The 26,215-nt window shown below is 36.7% G+C and overlaps 1 pseudogene; it reads right to left on the bottom strand.

Moving 5' to 3' along the window:
- LOC102280822 (E3 ubiquitin-protein ligase RNF135-like) overlaps positions 1–25,185 on the bottom strand; it is a 44,407-nt pseudogene extending 19,222 nt beyond the window's left edge.
- Between the last annotated feature and the right edge of the window lie 1,030 nt (positions 25,186–26,215).

Below are 26,215 nucleotides of genomic sequence, written 5' to 3'. Positions count from 1 at the left end.
CAGACCATTGTTGGCAAAGTAATGTACTTTTTTTTAATATGCTGTCTAGGATGGTCATAGCTTTTCTTCCAAGGAGTAAACATCTTTTAATTTCATGGCTACAGTCAACACCTTCAGTGATTTAGGAGCCCAGAAAAATAAAGTCTGTCAGTGTTTCCCCTCTTTCCCCATCTATTTGTCACGAAGTGATGGGACCGGATGCCATGATCTTAGTTTTCTAAATGTTGAATTTTAAGCCAACTTTTTCACTCCCCTCTTTCATTTTGTTCAAGAGTTATTTCATCTTTAGTTCTTTTTCACTTTCTACCCTACGTGTGGTGTCATCTGCATATTTGAGGTTATTGATATTTTCTCCAGGCAATCTTAATTCCAGTTTGTGCTTCATCCAGCCTGGCATTTCACATGATGCACTCTGCATGTAAGTTAAATAAACAGGGTAACAATATACAGACTTGAAGTACTCCTTTTCCAATTAGAAAACAGTCTGTTGTTCCATATTCACTTCTAACTGTTGCTTCCTAACTGCATACTGATTTCTCAAGAGGCAGGTCAGGTGGTCTGGAATTCCCATCTGTTAAAGAATTCTCCACACTTTGTTGTAATCCACACAATCAAAGGCTTTGGCATAGTCAATAAAGCATAAATAGATGTTTTTCTGGAACTCTTTTGCTTTTTCTATGATTCAGCAGATGTTGGCAATTTGATCTCTGGTTCCTCTGCCTTTTATAAATCCAGCTTGAACATCTGGAATTTCACAGTTCACGTACTGTTGAAGCCTGATTTGGAGATTTTTGAGCATTATGTTACTAGCATGTGAGATGAGTGCAATTGTGTGGTAGTTTGAGCATTCTTTGGCATTGCCTTTCTTTGGGATTGGAATGAAAACTGACCTTTTCCAGTCCTATGGCCACTGCTGAGTTTTCCAAATTTGTTGGCATATTGAGTGCAGCACTTTCACAACATCATCTTTGAGGATTTGGAATAGCTCAACTGGAATTCCATCACCTCCACTAGCTTTGTTCATAGTGATGCTTTCTAAGGCCCACTTGACTTCACATTCCAGGATGTCTGGCTCTAGGTCAGTGATCACACCATCGTGATTATCTGGGTCCTGAAGATCTTTTTTGTACAGTTCTTCTGTGTATTCTTGCCATCTCTTCTTAATATCTTCTGCTTCTGTTAGATCCATACCATTTCTGTCCTTTATTGTCTTCACCTTTACATGAAATGGTCTTGGTATCTCTAATTTTCCTGAAGAGATCTCTAGTCTTTCCCACTGTATTTTTTCCCACTATTTCTTCGCACTGATCACTGAGGAAGACTTTCTCATCTCTCCTTGCTATCCTTTGGAATTCTGCATTCAAATAGGTATATTTTTCCTTTTCTCCTTTGCCTTTCGCTTCTCTTCTTTTCACAGCTATTTGTAAGGCCTTTACAGACAGCCATTTTGCTCTTTTGCATTTTTTTTTCTTGGGGATGGTCTTTATCTCTGTCTCCTGTACAATATCACAAAACTCTGTGCATAGTTCTCCAGGCACTCTATCAGATTTAATCTCTTGAATCTATTTCTCACTTCCACTGTATAATCATAAGGGATTTGATTTAGGTCAAACCTGAATGGTAATCCAAGTCTATGTCCCAAACAGTAATGCTGAAGAAGCTGAAGTTGAACAATTCTATGAAGACCTACAAGACCTTCAAGAACTAACACCCAAAAAAGATGTCCTTTTCATTATAGGGGACAGGAATGTAAAAGTAGGAAGCCAATAATCACCTGGAGTAACAGGCAAATTTGGCCATGGAATACAGAATGAAGCAAGGCAAAGGCTAATAGAGTTCTGACAAGAGAATGCACTAGTCATAGCAAACACCCTCTTCCAACAACATAAGAGAAGATTCTACAGATGGACATCACCAGATATTCGACACTGAAATCAGATGGATTATATTCTTTGCAGCCAAAGGTGAAGAAGCTCTATATAGTCAGCAAAAAAAAAAAAAAAAAAAAAGACCGGAAGCTGAATGTGGCTCAGATCATGAACTCCTTATTGCCAAATTCAGACTTAAATTGAAGAAAGTGGAGAAAACCACTAGACCATTCAGGTATGACCTAAATCAAATCCTTTATGACTATACAGTGGAAATGAGAAATAGATTTAAGGGACTAGATCTGATAGATAGAGTGCCTGATGAACTATGGATGGAGATTTGTGACATTGTACAGGACACAGGAATCAAGACTATCTCCAGAAAAGAAATTCAAAAAAGCAAAATGACTCTCTGAGGAGGCCTTACAAATAGCTGTGAAAAGAAGGGAAATGAAAAGCCAAGGATAAAAGGAGAGATATACCCATTTTGAATGCAGAGTTCCAAAAAATAGCAAGGAGAGATAAAAAAGCCTTCCACAGCAGTCAGTGCAAAGGAAAAGAGGAAAATAATAGAATGGGAAAAACTAGAGATCTCTTCCAGAAAATCAGAGATACCAAAGGAACATTTCATGCAAAGATGGGCTCGATAAAGGACAGAAATGGTATGGACCTAATCCCAGGGACGGGGGAGCCTGGTGGGCTGCCATCTATGGGGTCGCACAGAGTCGGACAGGACTGAAGTGATGCAGCAGCAGCAGCAGCAGCAGAGTGGCTCATTGGTAAAGAATATGCCTGCAATTCAGGAGATGTGGGTATGATCCCTGAGTCAGGAAGATCCTCTGGAGAAGGAAATGGCAACCCACTCCAGTGTTCTTGCCTGGGAGATCCCATGGACAGAGGAGCCTGGCAGGCAAGAGTCGGACATGACTTAGGCACTAAACCACCATAGATAATTTAACAACAGCAAGTTGAAGACTTCAATATCTTATTTTTAAAATATTAGCAAGGTGAAAAGACAGCCTTCAGAATGGGAGAAAGTAATAGCAAATGAAGCAACTGACAAACAACTCATCTCAAAAATATACAAACAACTCCTACAGCTCAACTCCAGAAAAATAAATGACCCAATCAAAAAATGGGCCAAAGATCTAAATAGACATTTCTCCAAAGAAGACATACAGATGGCTAACAAACACATGAAAAGATGTTCAACATCACTCATTATCAGAGAAATGCAAATCAAAACCACTATGAGGTACCATTTCATGCCAGTCAGAATGGCTGCAATCCAAAAGTCTACAAATAATAAATGCTGGAGAGGGTGTGGAGAAAAGGGAACCCTCTTACACTGTTGGTGGGAATGCAAACTAGTACAGCCACTATGGAGAACAGTGTGGAGATTCCTTAAAAAACTGGAAATAGAACTGCCTTATGATCCAGCAATCCCACTGGTGGGCATACACACTGAGGAAACCAGAAGGGAAAGAGACACGTGTACCCCAGTGTTCATCGCAGCACTGTTTATAATAGCCAGGACATGGAAGCAACCTAGATGTCCATCAGCAGATGAATGGATAAGAAAGCAGTGGTACATATACACAATGGAGTATTACTCAGCCATTAAAAAGAATACATTTGAATCAATTCTAATGAGGTGGATGAAACTGGAGCCTATTATACAGAGTGAAGTAAGCCAGAAGGAAAAACACCAATACAGTATACTAACGCATATATATGGAATTTAGAAAGATGGTAACAATAACCCTGTGTACGAGACAGCAAAAGAGACACTGATGTATAGAACAGGCTTATGGACTCTGTGGGAGAGGGAGAGGGTGGGAAGATTTGGGAGAATGGCATGGAAACATGTAAAATATCATGTATGAAATGAGATGCCAGTCTAGGTTCGATGCACGATGCTGGATGCTTGGGGCTGGTGCACTGGGACGACCCAGAGGGATGGTATGGGGAGGGAGGAGGGAGGAGGGTTCAGGATGGTGAACACATGTATACTTGTGGTGGATTCATTTTGATATTTGGCAAAACTAATACAATTATGTAAAGTTTAAAAATAAAATAAAATTAATTTAAAAAGAAAAAAAATAAAATAAAATTCATATAAAAAATAAAATAAACAAAGGAAATACTAATGAATGGAACAGAAATGTGTAGATAATAGAAAAAAAAACAGAAAATAAAGGAAGCCAAAAGTTGTCTCTTTGTAAAAACTAACAAAATTCACAAACCTTTAGCTACAATGAGATGGGGGTGGTCAACTAGTAAAATAAGAAATGAAGGAGGGAAAGTCACTACCAAACTTACAAAAATGAACAAGCTTTAGAAGGCAACACTATGACCATTTGTTTACCAAAAAATTAGGCTGCTTAAATGAAGGGGATAAATTCTTAAAAAAATGCAAATTACTAAATATTACTCTAGAGGAAAAATTAAAAAAAAAAAACACAACTGACCCTAGAAGAAGAAAGCAGAAAAATAAATACATAAAATAAAAAGAGATTGAATTCATAATTTTAAAATTCTCATTAAGAAAAATTCAGACTCAGACGGCTTCACCTATGACTTTTTCCAAAAAGTTAAAGAATAAACACAAATCCTTCAGCATTTCTTTCCCAAAAATAGCAGAGAAAATATTTTCCAACTTATTCTATAAGGCCTGTATTAACCTGATTCCAAAATCGAAGAAAACAAAACTACAAACCAATATCTCTTATGACGATGGATATAAAAATCCTTAATAAATAGTAGGAATCCAAATCTATAAGCATATAAAAAAGAATTATATACCATAACCAAGTAGGACTTAGCTCAGGAATACAAGGCTATTTTTAACACCCAAAAATCCATTAATGTAAAATGTCATAGAAATGGAATGATGACAAATTGAAAATTACAGTGGAGTAATCATAGTTAGGCATACAAAACGTCTTCAGGTGGCCATTGAACATCTGGTCTCAAAAATGTTTCTGCGCCACTGAGAATGTGACTTTTCTGAACTGTACCAAACAATGACCTCCCAAAGACACCACCAGTCATTTAGAACAACATCTCCTAGCTGCAACCTTGTGGTCTCAGAGTTACCCCTCCCACCCTCCACTGCATCTACATAAGTTTTTAGACCTCAAACCATCCTTTTAACAAGCACCCTTACTTCTTGCCAGTTGCGATCATAATTCCTGGCAAACAGCTTATGTAACTAACAGTGGCTTTGCAGGCTTTGTCTTTATAAGCTTCCTCAATTTTGTAGTCTGACACCTGGTGGCTCAGATGGTAAAGAATCTGTCTGAAACATGGGAGACCTGGGTTTGATCCCTGGGTTGGGAAGATCCCTGGAGAAGGAATGGCTACCGACTCCAATATTCTTGCCAGGATAATTCCATGGACAGAGGAGGCCGGCTGGCTACAGTCCATGGGGTTGCAAAGAGTTGGACACAACTGAGCAACAGACACTTTCATGCTTTCCCACATGACACAATTTACGTGCTTCTTGAATCTGTGTCTCTGAGGCTGCAGTACTAACAAATCCTAAATAAATGCCTCTTTATCTCAATTAGATCTTCATTTCTGAAAATTTTGGTTAACAGGAATAAAGAACAACAATATGATCATATCAGTAGGTACCTAGAAAACGTGTGATAAACTCTAATACCTTTTATAGAAAGAGTAAAACTTGACACACTTGGCATAGAAGAGAACTTTTTCAACCCTATTTCTATAAAGTGATCAGAATAAGCAAATCTATATAAATAGAAAGCAGACTGGTGGTTGATGAGCTGAGGATTGGAAGAATGGTGATAGACTGCTAATGGTTACTTGGTTTGTTTTGGAGATGACTCAAATCTAAAATCACTGAACACCTCTGTGAATATACTAAAAACCACTCCCTGGATAGCTCAGTTGGTAAAGAATCTGCCTGCAATGCAGGAGATCCCGGTTTGATCCCTGGGTTGAGAAGATCCCCAGGACAAGGGAAAGGCTACCCACTCCAGTATTCTGGCCTGGAGAATTCCATGGACTGTATATAGCCCATGGGATCGCAAAGAGTCAGACACAACTGAGCAATTTTCACTTCACTTCACATATTTTAAACGGTTGAATCATGGCTAAGTGTTATATCTCAATAAGGCTCTTTAAAAAAATATTGATCAAGGTAAAAGAGCTTAGTCACTTTCTTCTTAATTGCTATTACTCCTTCCTTGTTAAAATAAGCCAGCCTTAAAAGAGTGGCTAACCCTCTCATAAACGTCAGAAAGCCAGCAATGGTTTAGAAGAAAAGCCATATATGTAAAGGATAGACTTTCTTAATACCTAAGTCGTAAGGTGTTCTCAGCTTAATAAAATATTATTAACTTTTAGCGATACATCCCTCCTCAGTTTCCTGGTACATATCAGAACAGTAAAGCTGGACCCCTGAATTGCTTTGACTTTGTGAAATCCATTCTGGCCATTGCTACACACCAATTTATGTGGCTGGCATTAAAAATCCCACTTTGCCTTAGTTATGTCATTGGGCTTTCCTGTGCTCCTGACCTGAGCCTCAAGGTCTCACTCCTTATTTTTCTGTCTTTTCATGACATTAAATATCAAAGATCCTCAGATTTGGTGCTTCTGCTCACTTTATTATATTAACAAGATTTCCTAAGCCTTTCTGCTCTTTAAGTACACAGAGATAGAAATAATAATCCTTTTTCCATTTTATGGTTTTGTTAAGTTTGTAACTAAGTAAATTTAGAAATTCAGTTTAAAATGTAGTCAATCTAGTTGTTTGGTCAATTAAAATACCCTAATGTTTTAGTGATATATATACAGAGCATAAGTGTGCTGAAACACTAAACATGATTTAAAATCAGAATCATTCTTTCCAAATGGTACCTTAATATTTTCTAACTCATATGTTTTGCGAACAACCAATTTTATTCCTGGTATAATGTTGTTTAATGTTCATATCGTTGTGTTAGTTGGATTTGCATTGAATTCCATAAATATTAAATGTTATAAATTTCTTACTTATAGTTATACAGAACTAACGTTTGCACATGCAAGGTCCTTTACCAATGTGTTTGTATATAATGTGACTTTTTCACAAGTTATCATTTGTTTTTACTTATGCATATCTTTAGGAATTATGTGCTACTCTTAGTCACTAAAATTTAGCTGAGACCAGGGCATTTTTAAACAATTTAATTGCAATTATCAAAACATTTCTTAAACAAAGGTCAATTCATTAGCTTTATTTCAAATGCGTCTCCTCTCACTAGATAGACTTAATTGCTTCTATTGTGACGTTTTTTTGAACTATAGGAAATGAACTCCACAGACCTTCCTGTCTGTTGTTTTCAATTATGAAAATCATTGCCATTCATACTAAATGATTTTTTATTCACTTAATACTCGACAAAAGAAAAGAAAACACAAAACACACAGATGTAATTACAGTACAGTCATTACCACCGATCTATAATTTCACTCTTTCCTTGTTGCAATCATCAAGTCCACTGATCACTGCTTCCAATTCCTTGAATATTTTAGCACCTTATCTACTGTTATTCTCTTCAATACCTCTCTAATTATTAGCAATTTCAATATCCGTGTTACCTTTTACAATACTTTTTGAGCTTCTCCTGGTTTCTTGATGCCCTCTCCCTCTGATCTTATCTGCCACATTTCCTCAATCCTCACTGCTACAACCACAGATACCACAGTTAACTGTCAATATCCCTCTTCCATCATCTCATTTTCAACATCTCCTCATCTGAATACAAGTCTCTATCTTTCCAATTTATTCACTCTTCTTCCCCAAGTAGTACAATTCTTTGCCCTCACTGCTGCTGCTGCTGCTGCTAAGTTACTTCAGTCGAGTCTGACTCTGTGCGACCCCATAGACAGAGAATCCCATCCCTGGGATTCTCCAGGCAAGAACACTGGAGTGGGCTGCCATTTCCTTCTCCAATGCATGAAAGTGAAAAGTGAAAGTGAAGTCGCTCAGTCGTGTCCTACTCTTAGCGACCCTATGGACTGCAGCCCACCAGGCTCCTCCATCCATGGGATTTTCCACTAGACCCTAAATAAAACTTCATTTGATTCTACAAGTTTGTTACTATTTATTACTCTTCTATATTCTCCAATCCCTTACTACTCAGCATCGTTTCTGCGGCCCATTTTTAGACTAATTTATCTTGCATGAACTCTAGCTCTATATGATCCTGTCTCCTGATATCCACTTAATGAAACCCCAAACCTTGTTAATCAACTATCTGTATCTCTTATATTTGCATTTTGGCAGTTGACTTAGGTGGGGAAAAAGTCAAAATTATATTGATGCTGTGTTCTTTTAAAATAGACCAATTACTTGGTACTTAATGCAGCCTAGATTCTATCTATGTTTTTTGTTGTTGTTGTCTAAATATACTTCTGCCTTGAGAGAAAATTCTTTAATACCATTTTTTCATGCCTTTAACAATGCTCCATTCTCCTCATTATGATCCTGTTACCTGGTATGCTAAGCAAGTAAATGTCTACAAAATGATTTTGTAATATATTCCAGGGATGCAAGGATAGTTCAATACCAGCAAATCAAAAAATGTGGTACACCGCATTAACAAATAAAAAAAAATCATAGGATAATTTGAATACATATAGAAAAAGCATTTTATAAAATAAAATATCCTTTCATAATAAAAACTCTCACCAAACTGAGTTTACATAGAATGTATCTCAATATAATAGAGGCCATATATGATAAGCCCACAGTTAACATAATATTAAATAGTGAAAAGCTGAAGCTTTTCCTTTTAAGGTTAGGACCAAAGACAAGGATGCCTACTCTCATCACTTTTATTCAATATAGTACTGAAAGTCTTATCCAGAACAATTAGTATAGGCAAAGGAAAAAAAAAGGCATTCAAATCAGAAAGGAAGAAGACAAATTTTCTCTATCTGCAGATGACATGATCTTATATATAAAAATCCTAAAGATACCACCAAAAATCTTAGAACTAATAAACAATTTCAATAAAATTGTAGGACACAAAATCAACATACAAAACAACAAACTATCAACAAGTAAAATTAAGAAAACCATTCTCATTTACAATAGCATCAAAGATAATAAAATAGTTAGGAAACAATTTAACCAAGGAAGTGAAAGATATGCATACTGAAAACTATCAAATACTGATGCGGAAGAATTGATGCTTTTGAACCGTGGTGTTGGAGAAGACTCTTGAGAGTCCCTTGGACTGCAAGGAGATCCAACGAGTCCATCCTAAAGGAGATCAGTCCTGGGTGTTCATGGAGGGACTGTTGAAGCTGAAACTCCAATACTTTGGCCACCTGATGCGGAGAGCTGACTCATTTGAAAAGACCCTGATGCTGGGAAAGATTGAAGGCAGGAGGGGAAGGGAATGACAGAGGATGAGATGGTTGGATGGCATCACTGACTCAATGGACGTGGGTTTGGTGGACTCCGGGAGTTGGTGATGGACAGGGAGGCCTGGTTCATTGGGTCGCAAAGAGTCAGACACGACTGAGCGACTGTACTGAATTGAACTGAAATTGAAGAAACAAAGGGAAAGATATTGTGTTCATGGATTAGGAGAATTACTATTTTTAAAATGTCCATCCTAAATGAAGCAATCTATAGATTCAATTCAATTTCTACAAAAATTCCAAGGACATTTTTCATAGGAATATGAAGAAATCCTAAAATTTCATGTCACCACAAAATTTCCAAATAGCCAAAACAATCTTGAGAAAGAGGAACAAATTTGAAGGCATCAAACTTTCTGATTTCAAACTCTACTAAAGGCTATAGTAAACGAAATAGTAAGTAAAGGCAGGAAAAATGTACACAAACAATAACAACAACAACAGCACCAAAAAAAAAAAGTATAGATAAATGTAACATAATAAAGAGCCCAGAAATAAATTCATGCATATATGATCAATAATTTCTGAAAAAGGAGCTAAGAACATAAAATCAAGATAGAACAGTCTCTTCAATAGACAATGTTAGGAAAACTGGATACATACATGTAAAAAAAATATAATCTACCCTAAAGCAACTCAAATTGCAATAAAGACTTGAATGAGCATGGAGCCTATTATACAGAGTGAAGTAAGCCAGAAAGAAAAACACCAGTACAATATACTAATGCATATATATGGAATTCAGAAAGATGGTAACTATAACCCTGTATGCAAGACAGCAAAAGAGACACAGATGTATAGAACAGTCTTTTGGACTCTGTGGGAGAGGGAGAGGGTGGGATGATTTGGGAGAATGGCATTGAAACATGTATAATATCATATATGAAATGAATCGCCAATCCAGGTTTGATCCATGATACAGGATGCTTGCGGCTGGTGCACTAGGATGACCCAGAGGGATGGCATGGGGAGGGAGGTGGGAGGGAGGTTCAGGATGGGGAACACGTGTACATCCGTGGTGGATTCATGTTAATGCATGGCAAAACCAATACAATATTGTAAAGTAATTAGCCTCCGATTAAAATAAATAAATGTATATTAAAAAAAGACTTGAATGAAAGCTCTGAAACTGAAAAATTCCTAGTAGAAAATATAGTAAATAATCTCCTTGACTTTGGTTTAGCAATGAATTTTTGAATTTGGCACTAAAAAGGAAGGCAACAGACGAGAAAATAAACAAGTGGGACTTCAACAAACTAAAAATCTTCTTTATAGCAAAGAAAATGATCAATGGAGTTAAAATGCAACCTACAGAATGAGAGGTAATATTTGCAACCATATAGCTGATAAGGGGCTAACATTTTAAATATACAAGGATCTCATGCAACTCAATAGCAAAAAACGAATCAATGAAATAAATGGCAAAGGATCCAAAAACTGCATTTTTCCTATGAAGACATACAAATGACCAAAAGGTAATGAGAAATGCTTAATTTTACTAATTATTAAGGAAACAAAAATCAAAACCAGGACAATATATTATTTCATATCTGTTACAATGTCTATCTATTATCAAAACAAAAAAAAGATAACAAATGTTGGCAAGCAAGAGAAAAGGAGCCCTTGTACACTGTTGGTAGGAATGTAAATTGATACAGCATTATGAAAAACAGTATGAGGCTTCCTCAATAAATTAAAATAGAACTAACATATGATTAATTAAGTCCACTTCTGGATACATATCCAAAGGAAATAAAATCATTATCTTGAAGAGAAATCTGTACCCCCACGTTTATAGCAGCATTATTCACAATAGCGCAGGTATGGAAAAAAAGTAGGTGTCCATCAATGAATAAGGGCTTCCCAGGTGGCTCAGTGGTAAAGAATCCATCTGCCATGCAGGAGACCATGGTTCCATCTCAGGGTCAGGAAGATCCTCTAGAGAGAGGATGGCAACCCTCTCCAGCATTCTTGCCTGGAGAATCCCAATGGATAGAGGAGCCTGACAGGCTACAGTTCATGAGGTCACAAAGTGTCAGACAGGACTGAAGTGACTGAGCATGCATGCATGTATCTATCAATGAATAAATGGATTAAAGAAACACTGTACCACTCCCACACAAACACATACAATGGAATATACTCAACTCCAAAACAAGAAGGAATTCTATAAATTGCAAGAACATGAATAAAACTGGAAGGCATTACGTTGTGTAAAAAGGCCATACAGAGAAAGACAAATATGTCATGGTATCAGTTATATGTGAAATATTAAAACACACACACAAACACACACACAGGGTATTTCAGTAGTAAAGAAACCACCAGCCATTGCAGTAGACATGGGTTCGATCCCTGGGTCTGGAAGACCCCCTGGAAGAGGAAATGGCAACTCATTCCAGTATTCTTGCTTGGGAAATCCCATGGACAGAGTAGCCTGGCAGACAAGTCGCAAAAGAGTCAGACATGACTTTGTGACTTAACAAGAAAAGCAATTGCCAGGGAATAAGGGATAAGGGAAATAGAAAGAGGTTGGTGAAAAGGTACAAACTTTTAGTTATAAGATGAATAAGTCACTATACATGGTGACTATAACTGATAATGTGTGTGTGTGCATGTGAAAGTCACTCAGTGGTGTCTGAGTCTTTGCGACCCCATGGACTATACAGTCCATGGAATTCTCCAGGCCAGAATAGTCAAGCGACTAGCCTTTCCCTTCTCCAGGGGATCTACCCAATCCAGGGATCGAACCCAAGTCTCCAGCATTGCAGGCGGATTCTTTACCAGCTGAGCTGCAATGGAAGCCCATAATTAATAATACTCATATAATTGAAATTTCCTGAAAGTAGAACTTAAATGTTTTTACTAAAATAAATAAGTAAATAATGGTTAACTTAATGGAGTGAATTCTTTCATGATGTGTAGGTATATGAAATAATCAAATTGTACACTTTAAAGATCTTACAATTTTATTTGTCAGTTGTACCTCTAAAAAAGCTAGAGAGAAATAAAAGCTACTAGAAGGAAACTTTTTTATGCTACCACATCAGACACCACACCCTATTAACCTGTCTACATCTAATATTCATGTACTTTCTCCTCCTGCTTGCAACTATATATATATATTCGCATGTCTATGGTCAAAACGTGTTTATGGACTTAATCACAACCTCCTTGCCAATTCAAGAAGGAATTCCTCTGGAATTACCTTTCTCTACTCCCTTGCCATTAATATTTACCTTCCTAATAGGTCAACCGGTCAACATGCAAATATGCTGTAACACCATCTATCTTTTAAAAATGGCACATATTCTTGTTTCATTGGTGTCCTTTTTCTGTGCTCATTGTTTGGTGTAGTGAAAGTATGAAATCAGAAAGACCTGGTTTCATTTTTGGTTTTTTATTTATTTATTTATTTTAGAGGATAATCATTTATTTCATACATTCACAGAATATTTACAAAGGATGGCATGCACTTGGCCACCAAAGTCACTGGTTATTAAATATCCACCTGAGAGATATCAGTGGTTGTCACACTCAGAGATTCTGATGTAATTAGACTTGGATGGGACATAGGCATTGGTATTTTTAAAGTTTCCCAGGCTTGTCTGTTACCAAAGGACAAATTTTTTATGATCATAAGAGATACTGAAAATGAGAGCTCTTCAGTTTGTTTATTGTCCTAACCAGGATTGGCCGTATTTTCCAGATCTATTTTTCATACTTCTTCAAGTCTTAAGAATATCCAGGGTAAAAAGGGAGGCAGAATAGGGTTCACAGTCTCTGACATAATCTATTTTATGTCAAGAATGTCTTTGTACTAATAGTGGGTGAGGCTTGAAAGTCAAGAAGTTAATTTTTCTTGACCAATCTTAAATACAAGCCCTATCTTGAAACTGCCCAGATGGTTACCATCTTAATTTTGTTTTCTACAATACCTTCAATATTATCATTCTAAAAAAACACATGCTGTACTGTAATTGCCCTTCTCACAAATGAGGAATGGTTGTCCATTTAAGAAAGCCACAGATTTCTTCATCTAATATTCAAGACCCTTACTGAGAACCAAACAATTCTTTATTTATTTATTTATTTTCAGGTATCCCCTTTTTTTTATTTAATTTTATTTTTTAACTTTACAATATTGTATTGGTTTTGCCATATATCGAAATGAATCTGCCACAGGTATACATGTGTTCCCCATACTGAACCCTCCTTCCTCCTCACTCCCGATACCATCCCTTAGGGTCATCCCAGTGCACCAGCCCCAAGAATCCAGTATCGTATATTGAACCTGGACTGGCGACTCATTTCATATATGATATTATACATGTTTCAATGCCATTCTCCCAAATCATCCCACCCTCTCCCTCTCCCACAGAGTCCAAAAGACTGTTCTATACATCTGTGTCTCTTTTGCTGTCTAGTATACAGAGTTATTGTTACCATCTTTCTAAATTCCATATATATGCGTTAGTATACTGTATTGGTGTTTTTCTTTCTGGCTTACTTCACTCTGTATAATAGGCTCCAGTTTCATCCACCTCATTAGAACTGATTCAAATGTATTCTTTTTAATGGCTGAGTAATACTCCATTGTGTATATGTACCACTGCTTTCTTATCCATTCATCTGCTGATGGGCATCTAGGTTGCTTCCATGTCCTGGCTATTATAAACAGTGCTGTGATGAACATTGGGGTACACGTGTCTCTTTCCCTTCTGGTTTCCTCAGTGTGTATGCCCAGCAGTGGGATTGCTGGATCATAAGGCAGTCTCCACACTGTTCTCCATAGTGGCTGTACTAGTTTGCATTCCCACCAACTGTGTAAGAGGGTTACCTTTTCTCCACACCCTCTCCAGCATTTATTGCTTGTAGACTTCTGGATCACAGCCATTCTGACTGGGGTGAAATAGTACCTCATAGTGGTTTTGATTTGCATTTCTCTGATAATGAGTGATGTTGAACATCTTTTCATGTGTTTGTTAGCCATCTGTATGTCTTCTTTGGAGAAATGTCTATTTAGTTCTTTGGCCCATTTTTTGACTGGGTCATTTATTTTTCTGGAATTGAGCTGTAGGAGTTGCTTGTATATTTTTGAGATTAGTTGTTTGTCAGTTGCTTCATTTGCTATTATTTTCTCCCATTCTGAAGGCTGTCTTTTCACCTTGCTTATAGTTTCCTTTGTTGTGCAGAAGCTTGTAAGTTTAATTAGGTCCCATTTGTTTATTTTTGCTTTTATTTCCAATATTCTGGGAGGTGGGTCACAGAGGATCCTGCTGTGATGTATGTCGGAGAGTGTTTTGCCTATGTTCTCCTCTAGGAGTTTTATAGTTTCTGGTCTTACATTGAGATCTTTAATCCATTTTGAGTTTATTTTTGTATATGGTGTTAGAAAGTGTTCTAGTTTCATTCTTTTACAAGTGGTTGACCAGATTTCCCAGCACCACTTGTTAAAGAGATTGTCTTTAATCCATTGTATATTCTTGCCTCCTTTGTCAAAGATAAGGTGTCCATATGTGTGTGGATTTATCTCTGGGCTTTCTATTTTGTTCCATTGATCTATATTTCTGTCTTTGTGCAGACCCATCACAAGCACGGAAATTGAAACTATAATCAAAAATCTTCCAGCAAACAAAAGCCCAGGTGCAGACAGCTTCACAGCTGAATTCTACCAAAAATTTAGAGAAGAGCTAACACCTATCCTACTCAAACTCTTCCAGAAAATTGCAGAGTAAGGTAAACTTCCAAACTCATTCTATGAGGCCACCATCACCCTAATACCAAAACCTGATAAAGATCCCACAAAAAAAGAAAACTACAGGCCAATATCACTGATGAACATAGATGCAAAAATCCTTAACAAAATTTTAGCAATCAGAATCCAACAACACATTAAAAAGATCATATACCATGACCAAGTGGGCTTTATCCCAGGGATGCAAGGATTCTTCAATATCCGCAAATCAATCAAAGTAATATACCACATTAACAAATTGAAAAATAAAAACCATATGATTATCTCAATAGATGCAGAGAAAGCCTTTGACAAAATTCAACACCCATTTATGATAAAAACTCTCCAGAAAGCAGGAATAGAAGGAACATACCTCAACATAATAAAAGCTATATATGACAAACCCACAGCAAACATTATCCTCAATGGTGAAAAATTGAAAGCATTTCCTCTAAAGTCAGGAACAAGACAAGGGTGCCCACTTTCACCATTACTATTCAACATAGTTTTGGAAGTTTTGGCCACAGCAATCAGAGCAGGAAAAGAAATAAAAGGAATCCAAATTGGAAAAGAAGAAGTAAAACTCTCACTGTTTGCAGATGACATGATCCTCTACATAGAAAACCCTAAAGACTCCACCAGAAAATTACTAGAACTAATCAATGATTATAGTAAAGTTGCAGGACATAAAATCAACCCACAGAAATCCCTTGCATTCCTATACACTAATAATGAGAAAACCAAAAGAGAAATTAAGGAAACAATTCCATTCACCATTGCAATGGAAAGATAAAATACTTAGGAATATATCTACCTAAAGAAACTAAAGACCTATATATAGAAAACTATAAAACACTGGTGAAAGAAACCAAAGAGGACACTAATAGATGGAGATATATACCATGTTCATGGATTGGAAGAATCAATATAGTGAAAATGAGTATACTACCCAAAGCAATTTATAGATTCAATGCAATCCCTATCAAGCTACCAATGGTATTCTTCACAGAGCTAGAACAAATAATTTCACAATTTGTATGGAAATACAAAAAACCTCAAATAGCCAAAGCAATCTTGAGAAAGAAAAATGGAACTGGTTTCATTTTTGGTCTGCCATCTATTAGATATATGATCTTAAACAAAGCACTCATAATTGAACCTCTGTTTATCAATCTATTAAATAGAAATTAATATTATCTCTAGTGATATAACAATCACTTCATAACAAATAGATGGGAAAACAATGGAATCAGTGACAGGCTTTATATTCTTGGGCTCCAAAATCACTGCAATGGTGACTGCAGCCATGAAATTAAAAGACACTTGCTTCTTTGAAGAAAAGCTATGACCAACCTAGACAGTATATTAAAAAGAAGAGGCATTGCTTTACTGAAAAAGGTCCATGTAGTCAAGCTATGGTTTTTCCAGTAGTCAGGTATGAATGTGAAATTTTTTTTTATATATATATATATATATATATATATATATATATATATATATATACACACATATATATACATGTATATATATATCCTCTGCCCATATATATATATGTGTGTATATATATACACATATATGTATATATATGTACATGTATATATATACATATATATACATCCTCTGCCCATGGAATTTACCAGGCAAGAATACTGGAGTGGTTTATATATATATATATATATATATATATATATATATATACATATATATATATATATTTCTGAAAGCTGAGCACCAAGAATTGATGCTTTTGAACTGTGGTGCTAAAGAAGACTCTTGAAAGTCCCTTGGACTTCAAGGAGATCCAACCTGTCAACCTGAAAAGAAATCAGTCCTGAATATTCATTGGAAGGACTGATGTTGAAGCTGAAACTCCAATAATTTAGCTACCTGATCCAAAAAACTGACTCATTGGAAAAGACCCTGAAGCTGGGAAAGATTGAAGGCAGAAGGAGAAAGGGACAGAGGATGAGATGGTTGGATGGCATCACTGACTTGACGGACCTGAGTTTGGGCAAGTTCCAGGAGTTGGTGAAGGACAGAGAAGCCTGGCATGCTGTAGTTCATGGGGTAGCAGAGTCAGACAGGACTGAGTGACTGAACTGAGTGATGTAACAGTAATTTGAAGCATTGTTTCAAAGCATTCAAAATTCTTTAAATGTGATGACATTTACTCTTCTCCATAAATCTATGAGTGGGTTCTATTATTTACCCTAGTTTATGAACAAGCATATGAAAGAAACAAGAGATAAAGTAGATTAAGTTATGTAAACATTACAGTGCTGCTGCTGCTGCTGCTAAGTCGCAGCAGTCGTGTCCAACTCTGTGTGACCCCATAGACGACAGCCCACCAGGCTCCCCGGTCCCTGGGATTCTCCAGGCAAGAACACTGGAGTGGGTTGCCATTCCCTCTCCAATGCATGAAAGTGAAAAGTGAAAGTGAAGTCGCTCAGTCGTGTCTGACTCTTAACGACCCCATGGACTGCAGCCTACCAGGCTCCTCTGTCCATGGGATTTTCCAGGCAAGAGTACTGGAGTGGGTGCCATTGCCTTCTCTGGTATTGGAACATAGGGGCATCCATTTGTTTACATATTTTCTATGGTTGCTTTTATACTAAGATAACAGAACTGCCATCATTGATATAAGAGCCACAATATTAGGTTTTTCTGTTTTATTAATATACAAGTCATAGTTTTTGACAATCACGTCCTTTTAAATTTTAATATTGTTCACAACCATTTCAGTCAACTTAGACTATGGAAAGATGATACATCTTAGCTACCATTATGAATAACATCTTCTAAAATATGTATTCTGTTACTTAAAAGCTTACTTGCTTTATATAGATTTATATTACACATGAATTTTCAAGGTTCATTCATGTCCCAGCATAAGTTTCTATAAGGAACACTGCTTATATTCTCCTAATTTTGGGTAAAATAAAGAGTTTCTTGGTACTTCATCTTAAAACTCGAATTATATAAAATGATAAACATTGCAAGAGGCAGCAAAACTTATTCAATGATATTCTAGTTTTTCTTCTGTGGTTTAAAGACTATTGGGCTTTGCAGGTGATGCTAGCAGTAAAGAACCTGCCTGCCAATTAAATCTTTAAAAAAAATGTTTATATTTGCAGTAAATTAGGCAAATAAATACATTAATTCCTAGATAATTATTTATAGGATTTTCCTTCCTAATTCATGCACACTTGAATTTGATTAAATTTTCTAACAAATACAAAGGGAATTTTCTGTGATATTGTGGTCCAATAATAAATTCCTCTATTTCCTTATTTCTTTAAACTTTCTTTTTCTGTGGCTTCATTTGTTTATTCTTATCCCTGAACATATCCTTTATTCATATCCTTGGACTTTGGTTTGCATATATAAAAGGTGATATCTATAAAGTTTATATTTTTAATATATTATATATTGAAAAATATTGTATGGCAAGAACTATAAATTAAACTTATCTCTAATCCTTAGCAAAATCTTTTAAGGTAGGCATTATTATCACCAATTCATTAATGTCTAAATGGCTCCTTGCTTAAAATCATATAACTAAAAAAAGTTTTGAAATTAGGATTCTTTCCTAGGCATGTTTAACTCTTAAGTTATGACCTTCTATGAAGTTATTCTGCTTCTTTATTGCCTATCAGACTAAAGACTACCTAAAATAATGTGTTTCTTTATGTGTGGGTTTGATCTTATGATCATGGATAATTCCAATATTTCTTAATATCTACCCTAAATAAAATTTTCTACTAGGTTTATTTTCCCTGAAATACCATTTTGCTACTTGATTTTCTATTTCACTTTTAGCTTTTTACTGAAGTATAAATTACATGCAGATGTATATAAATCATAAGCTCAGTAACTCATGGTGTGAACACACTTATGTAACCAGCCCCCAGATCAAGAAACAGAGTTTCACCAGCATACATACATGTTCTCTTTGTACCTAGCTTCTTTTAGTCAATGCTGTTTGTAAAATTCATCCATGCTTTATGTCGAGCAATAGTTTTGCATTTCATGTTGGAATAAAACCAAATATTTACTTATTCTTATTTTAATAGACATTTGGGACTATCATGGAACAACAGACTGGTTCCAAATAGGAAAAGGAGTATGTCAAGGCTGTATATTTCACCCTGCTTCTTTAACTTATATGCAGAGTACATTATGAGAAATGCTGGGCTGGAAGAAGCACAAGCTGGAATCAAGATTGCCAGGAGAAATATCAAGAACCTCAGATATGCAGATGACACCACCCTTATGGCAGAAAGTGAAGAGGAACTCAAAAGCCTCTTGATGAAAGTGAAAGTGGAGAGTGAAAAAGTTGGCTTAAAGCTCAACATTCAGAAAACCAAGATCATGGCATCCGGTCCCATCACTTCATGGGAAATAGATGGGGAAACAGTGGAAACAGTGTCAGACTTTATTTTTCTGGGTTCCAAAATCACTGCAGATGGTGACTGCAGCCATGAAATTAAAAGATGCTTACTCCTTGGAAGGCAAGTTATGACCAACCTAGATAACATATTCAAAAGCAGAGACATTACTTTGCCAACAAAGGTCTGTCTAGTCAAGGCTATGGTTTTTCCTGTGGTCATGTATGGATGTGAGAGTTGGACTGTGAAGAAGGCTGAGCGCCAAAGAATTGATGCTTTTGAACTGTGGTGCTGAAGAAGACTTTTGAGAGTTCCTTGGACTGCAAGGAGATCTAACTAGTCCATTCTGAAGGAGATCAGCCCTGGGATTTCTTTGGAGGGAATGATGCTGAAGCTGAAACTCCAGTACTTTGGCCACCTCATGCGAAGAGTTGACTCATTGGAAAAGACTCTGATGCTGGGAGGGATTGGGGGCAGGAGGAGAAGGGGACGACAGAGGATGAGATGGCTGGATGGCATTACTGACTTGATGGACGTGAGTCTGAGTGAACTCCGGGAGTTGGTGATGGATAGGGAGGCCTGGCGTGCTGCGATTCATGGGGTCTCAAAGAGTAGGACACGACTGAGCGACTGAAATGAACTGAACTGAACTGGGACTATCATGAAGAATAATACTATTGACAGTCTCAAACATCATTTTTTACATATGTGAATGAATCTCTTTTAGTTAAATGAGTGGAACTGCTGAGGCATTTAGTATACTCCAGTAGAGAGAGACAGTCATTTTTCTAAAGTGTTGCCCAATTCATATTTCTACTAGCCTTATATGTGTTCCAGTTATTCACCAATAGGTGAAACTGTTTGTGATTCTGTGGTTTTCAATTTCATTTCCCTGATAGCTAGCAAACATATTTTAATGTTTATTGACCATTTGGGTACCCTTTTTATGAAGTGCTGATTCAAGTATTCTGTGCTTTTAATTTTAATTGTGTCATATTTTTTCCTTGTTGACTTGAATGAATTCTTCAACTTTTCAAGTACAAAGTACTTTGTACATCTTACCATGTCCTTATATAAATCTTTTCCTACTCTTTATTTTCACATATTAAATGTGTCTTTTGATGAAACATTTTTAATTTTAATGTATCTAATTATATTTGAATGAAATTAAGAAATCTTTCTTTCCTTTTTCTTTGATTTTTATACTTTGCTCTCTATTCTAGATGACAGTATCTTGTTTTTAAAATATCTAGAAGACAAAGCACCTTACATTTTAATTTTGTCAATATACACTGTTTTGGAAGGGCCCTTGCAAAATATATAACACTGAAATTTTATCAATAAAGTGCTTTATCTAAAAACAATTTTAACAACAAAAATATTCCATGCCATAGAAGTATTATCATTAATGCTTAATATTTTAAGATCCTTAATTTATTAAACTGTCACATCTCCAAAATGGATACATATAACTGAAAATATGAATGAAAGATAGCAGAGTATTTGTATACTTTAAGGAAATGATGTTTTGTACAGCACCACTTAAATTTCTCATCAGCAAAGCTGGTTTTATTTTCTTGATTTAACAGTTAATTACACTGGAGCTAATTATTAAGCCTCATAATAAGTGAGGCAAGAGAAACTGCAGTATATTCCCTCAGAAAATGCAAATAAGCGATAAACATTTTTTTCTAATTTACTCCTCTTTAAAATTTTCATATGATAGTTAACAACTGTCTGATCTCTGTCCATTATGCTTATTTACATAACTAAATTTTAAGTAGAAATGAAATCTCTCCTGATGTACTGATTAACTATACAGAAATGCTTAAAAAGAAAGGCTGATTATCATAAACTTTATGGAAACTGCTCGACTTGGGTTTAACAACAATGAAAAGTGGTATCTCTGTTTCTAGACTGTTCAGTCATTTTCAAAATGAAAATGATTTTGTACTTATTTATGGAAAATTTGAAATTGTTCTTAAAAAATCACATTCAGAGACAGTGGTGCCTACTCCTGAGTTAAAGCTGGTATCTCTTGCACCATTTAAGCTTGAGCCACTATATAATAGATTAAAAACAATTTGCTAAGATATATGAAGCTGGATATAATTAATCTCATTTTTAAAATGGCTGCACATTTTTGCATTTCTCTTTTTGGCTCACAGACTGTGCCATTTTTCTCTCTAAGAATGTGTTGTTCCAATATGGTTTCAGTCTGAATATGGTTGTCAGTATCATTTCCCCCCCAAGATGATGTGGTCAATATGCAATTTAAGTGTCATCAAAAGAATAATATAGGTGCTTTTAGCATATGCTTAAAATTAATTTTCCAGCTTGAATTTGCTATTTAGCAATAAGCGTATTTTGGAGTTAAATAAATTTGCTGTAGAATTCACAAGGAGAGCCAAGTGTGAAAAGAAAAGACTTCTAACATTTGTTGAATTATTCCTTTTCAGAAGACTCATGATAGGTAAAAAACTTGAGGACCATTTTTATGGTAATGTCATTGCTATTGTTTGGCATTTGCTGTCCCTATTGCTTTAACATTAGTGTCTCTCTCAGTTCCAAGGATCAGAATTGGGAAGGAAATAGGCTTGCATATTTGTAGACATGACTGACTCCGGAGACAGTAAAATTTTCATTCACATTTGATTCTAATGAGAAGGGACATGTCTTGCTAGCAATGAGGATGAGAAATAAATGAGTGGAAAAAATGAGCAAAAAAATTTACGGTGGAAAAGTCTGCCCAGTAGCTGGCATGAGAGAACCAAAGGAGAAAAAGTCAAGAGACCATAGAACAAAGTAAGTAAGAAGGTCATAGAAGCAAAGGATGGTGTCCTTTCTAGGCCAAGTTTGGAGATGTAATAGAAGTGTCAAGAAAAGTGTTGTGAATTGCTGCTGTCTTGGGCTTAAATGCCCATCTTGCTATTTTCTACATCTAGGATTTAGATACCCTGATTACAGCAACACTGTAGCTGCCTCAGGAGTTTGCTGCAAGGTTTAAGCATAACTCATGACTAATGGAGAAGGCAATGGCAACCCACTCCAGTACTCTTGCCTGGAAAATCCCATGGATGAAGGAGCCTGGTAGGCTGCAGTCCATGGGGTCGCTAGGAGTTGGATACAACTGAGCAACTTCACTTTCACTTTTCACTTTCATGCATTGGAGAAGGAAATGGCAACCCACTCCAGTATTCTTGCCTGGAGAATCCCAGGGATGGGGGAGCCTGGTGGGCTGCCATCTATGGGGTCGCACAGAGTCGGACATGACTGAAGCAACTTAGCAGCAGCAGCAGTATGACTAATATCTAACACAGTACCTTGCACATGATGAGTAGGCAATAATATTTACTCTTGTTAATATAATACAATATTTATACTCACTTCTGGTCTTTATCCTATTTCAATGCTCGTGAGGAGATTTCCTCCTATGTAACTTAAAGTTTTCAAGTGGTTCTGACAATCTTCAAGTCAAATGATGGCAATATTAAAGTTTTCAAATTTTTCCTTTCTTCTTCCTTCCTCTTCTTTCTCCTCTATCCTTTTCCTTCTTGTTTTACTCCCCACTTCTCTTATTTGTCTTTAAACACTCATTGATTGCCTCTGGATATATGGAAGTAATATAGCTCATATCAAGGAGAAGTTATAACTATTTGCCAGAAAGAATATGTAAAGAAATATAACTCATTGCAATACACTATAAATATTATTGACTCTGAATAAATTTCAGCTAACTTAAGTGGGTAAACTTGAGAAGTGGAAAAAAAAACATAAATTTATATTGTCTGAATGGGAAGATTATTAAGAGCAATCTCCATAGGTTCCAATTCATGACATACAAAAGGTTACAGAACACACTGTTAGATCCCCAGGGCTGCTGTAATGAAATAACACACACTCGGAGACTAAAAACAACAGATATTTATACTTTCATAGTTCTGGAAACTGAAAGTCTGAAATCAAGGTGTCAGCAGGCACCAAACTCCCTCCTGAAGGCCTTAGGTAAGGATCCTTTCCTCCTTCTTCTTAGCTTCTGAAAACCTTGGCCAACATTTGGCTGGTATCAGCATCGTTTCCTTCTCTGCCTCCATCTTTACATGTTCTTTGTCTATGTCTGAATGCCTTTCCTCTTTTTTTATAAGGAGATTAGTCATTTGATTTAGGATCCACCTAATCCAGTGTAGCTTCATCTAAACTTAACTACATCTATAAAGACCCTATTTCCAAATAAGATTGCACTTTGTGGTTCTGGATAGAAAGGAGTTTGGGGGGAACATTACTCAAACCACTGCACACATGTTGACCCATGCTCCTCATGCATAAAGGACATAGTCTCCACTCACACTCACTGTGTCATATGTATGTAAATAACACAAGTAGGGCTAAAACAGTCTTCTATCATCCAAAAAGACCAGTTAAGAAATATATCAAAGACTTTTTATTTCACGTTTTTTCCTTTGACTACATATATATTTATTTTTCCTAAAGGTAGGAGAAGAGGTTAAGTGTGCTAGAAATAGTATTAATCTTTTAAAGTCAAGATTCCAAAATTATCTAAAATGTTTGATTTTATAACTTACTTTTAGATCCTGAAAGTCTTTGTTTTATCTATTTAGAGCTGATGACCTTAGGTTTTCCAGAAAAAAAAAAAAAACAAACTGGAAAACCACAAACAAAAAATAAAGCATAACTAACTTAAGGGAGGGATCTTTGAGTAAAAGAAATACAACTACTTGGTCTTGGAATGGAGAATCATTAACCTAAATTTTTATTAAGCTGACTCATTTGAAAAGACCCTGATGCTAGGAAAGATTGAGGGCAGGAGGAGAAGGGGATGACAGAGGATGAGATGGTTGGATGGCATCACGGACTCAAGGGACATGGGTTTGTGTGAACTCCGGGAGTTGGTGATGGACAGGGAGGCCTGGTGTGCTGTGGTTCATGGGGTCGCAAAGAGTCAGACACGACTGAGCAACTGAACTGAACTGAACAACAAATTATCATTTCAAGATCTGGTTGAAAGAATATGAAATAAGAAAATTGATAGGAAATAAATTTTAGTCAAAGGGGAATGATGTCATCAAAGTGGCAAAATAGGTAATTCCTGGCTTCAGTCTCCCTCACAGGAAGACCAACAATTATTCACAGACAATATACCTTTGTGCAAATCCCAGACCCTGAGGTGAAGCAGAAGTCTCTTTTGGAGCACAGAGACAGAGAAGGACCACATTAGAAGGATAATAAGCATAGTTTCATTTTGAACGTCCTCTCCCAGACTGGCATAACTCACACCAAGCTTATGCATTTTCCAGTGGAAGAAAGAGAGCCCAAGATGTACATCTAGCTTTCCCATTATTGCAGGATTCTTCCTGGAAAAGACCTGCTGGGTCCTGACCTTGGAGTTAGTTCACTGGGGGAATCTGATAGCTGGATAACTGCAGATCAGACTGAGACAGAAGAGGGGAGACAGGGCTTATAGAAACCAGCACTTGGATCTTGGCCAACTGCATTTCTACTAGCAGCATCAAAGCAGAGATCCTAGCCAGGATTTTTGTCAATTTCGAGTTGAGCTGGTAGCCCCATCTGGCCAAGGAGCTCAGTTGGCATGTCTGCCTGGCTTGGGATCCAGCCAATAGCCCATACTGGCAATGGAGCCTATTCTATGAGCCCACCTGGGCCGGAAGGCAAGTTTGAAGCCTTGCCCAGCTACGTAGCATATCTTCTGGTTCCATACTTGCCCCATTCGCCCATCTGCAAGAAGTATGGCCTGAGATGCCAGGCAGGCTCAGAGCCTAGCTTCTGGTTCATCTGAGCAGCAAAGCAAGTCAGCATTCCTATCAAACAGCAGCCCCTGGAGACCCAAAAATGTAAATAGAGAACTTCACTTAGCCATAAAACCCATTTTACAGCCCTGCTTAGGCACAGAAAAGTCAGCAGCCCTGCCCAACTGTTGAATATAGCCACTGACCTGCCTAGCCAGGGAGCTCAAACAGTAACACTGAACAACCTTAATGCCCAGACTATGACCGTTTTGCAGCAAAGTCCAGACTATGGCCCTGCCTGTTTGCTGAGCACAGATTGTGGCCTTGCCCAGGCAAGGAGATGAGATAGCAACCCTATTAAACCAAGAAGCATAGCATCCAGCATCACCCAAATGGGAAGAAAGCTACAGATCAATATTGATAATTAAAATAGATACAAAAATTCTCAATAAAATACTAGCAAACTGAATTAAAAAGCCCATTAAAGGATTATACAACATGATCAAGTGAAATTTATTCCCAGAATGTGAAGATATTTCAACATATGCAAATTAATAGATGTTATATCACATTAACAAAATGAAGTCTAAAAATCATATGACCATCAGAATAGATGTAAAAAATATTTAATAAGATTTGATATATTTGTATGATAAAACCCATCAAACAAACATTTGAAAAGGTTTGACTGTGTTCAGTTCAGTTCAGTCGCACAGTCATGTCTGACTCTGCGATCGCATGGAATGCAGGATGCCAGGCCTCCCTGTCCATCACCAACCCCTGGAGTTTACCCAAACTCATATCCATTGAGTTGGTGAAGCCATACAACCATCTTATCCTCTGTTGACCCCTTCTGCTCTCGCCTTCAATCTTTCCCAGCATCAGGGTCTTTTGGGTCTTTTCAAATGAGTCAGCTCTTCGCAATCAGGTGGCCAACATATTGGAGCTTCAGCTTCAGCACCAGTCCTTCCAGTGAACATAAGACTGATTTCCTTAGGATGGACAGATTGG

Source organism: Bos mutus, chromosome 1 (genome assembly GCF_027580195.1).
Source record: "Bos mutus isolate GX-2022 chromosome 1, NWIPB_WYAK_1.1, whole genome shotgun sequence".
NCBI classification, from domain to species: domain Eukaryota; kingdom Metazoa; phylum Chordata; class Mammalia; order Artiodactyla; family Bovidae; genus Bos; species Bos mutus.
This window is presented reverse-complemented; position numbering and strand designations above follow the sequence as displayed.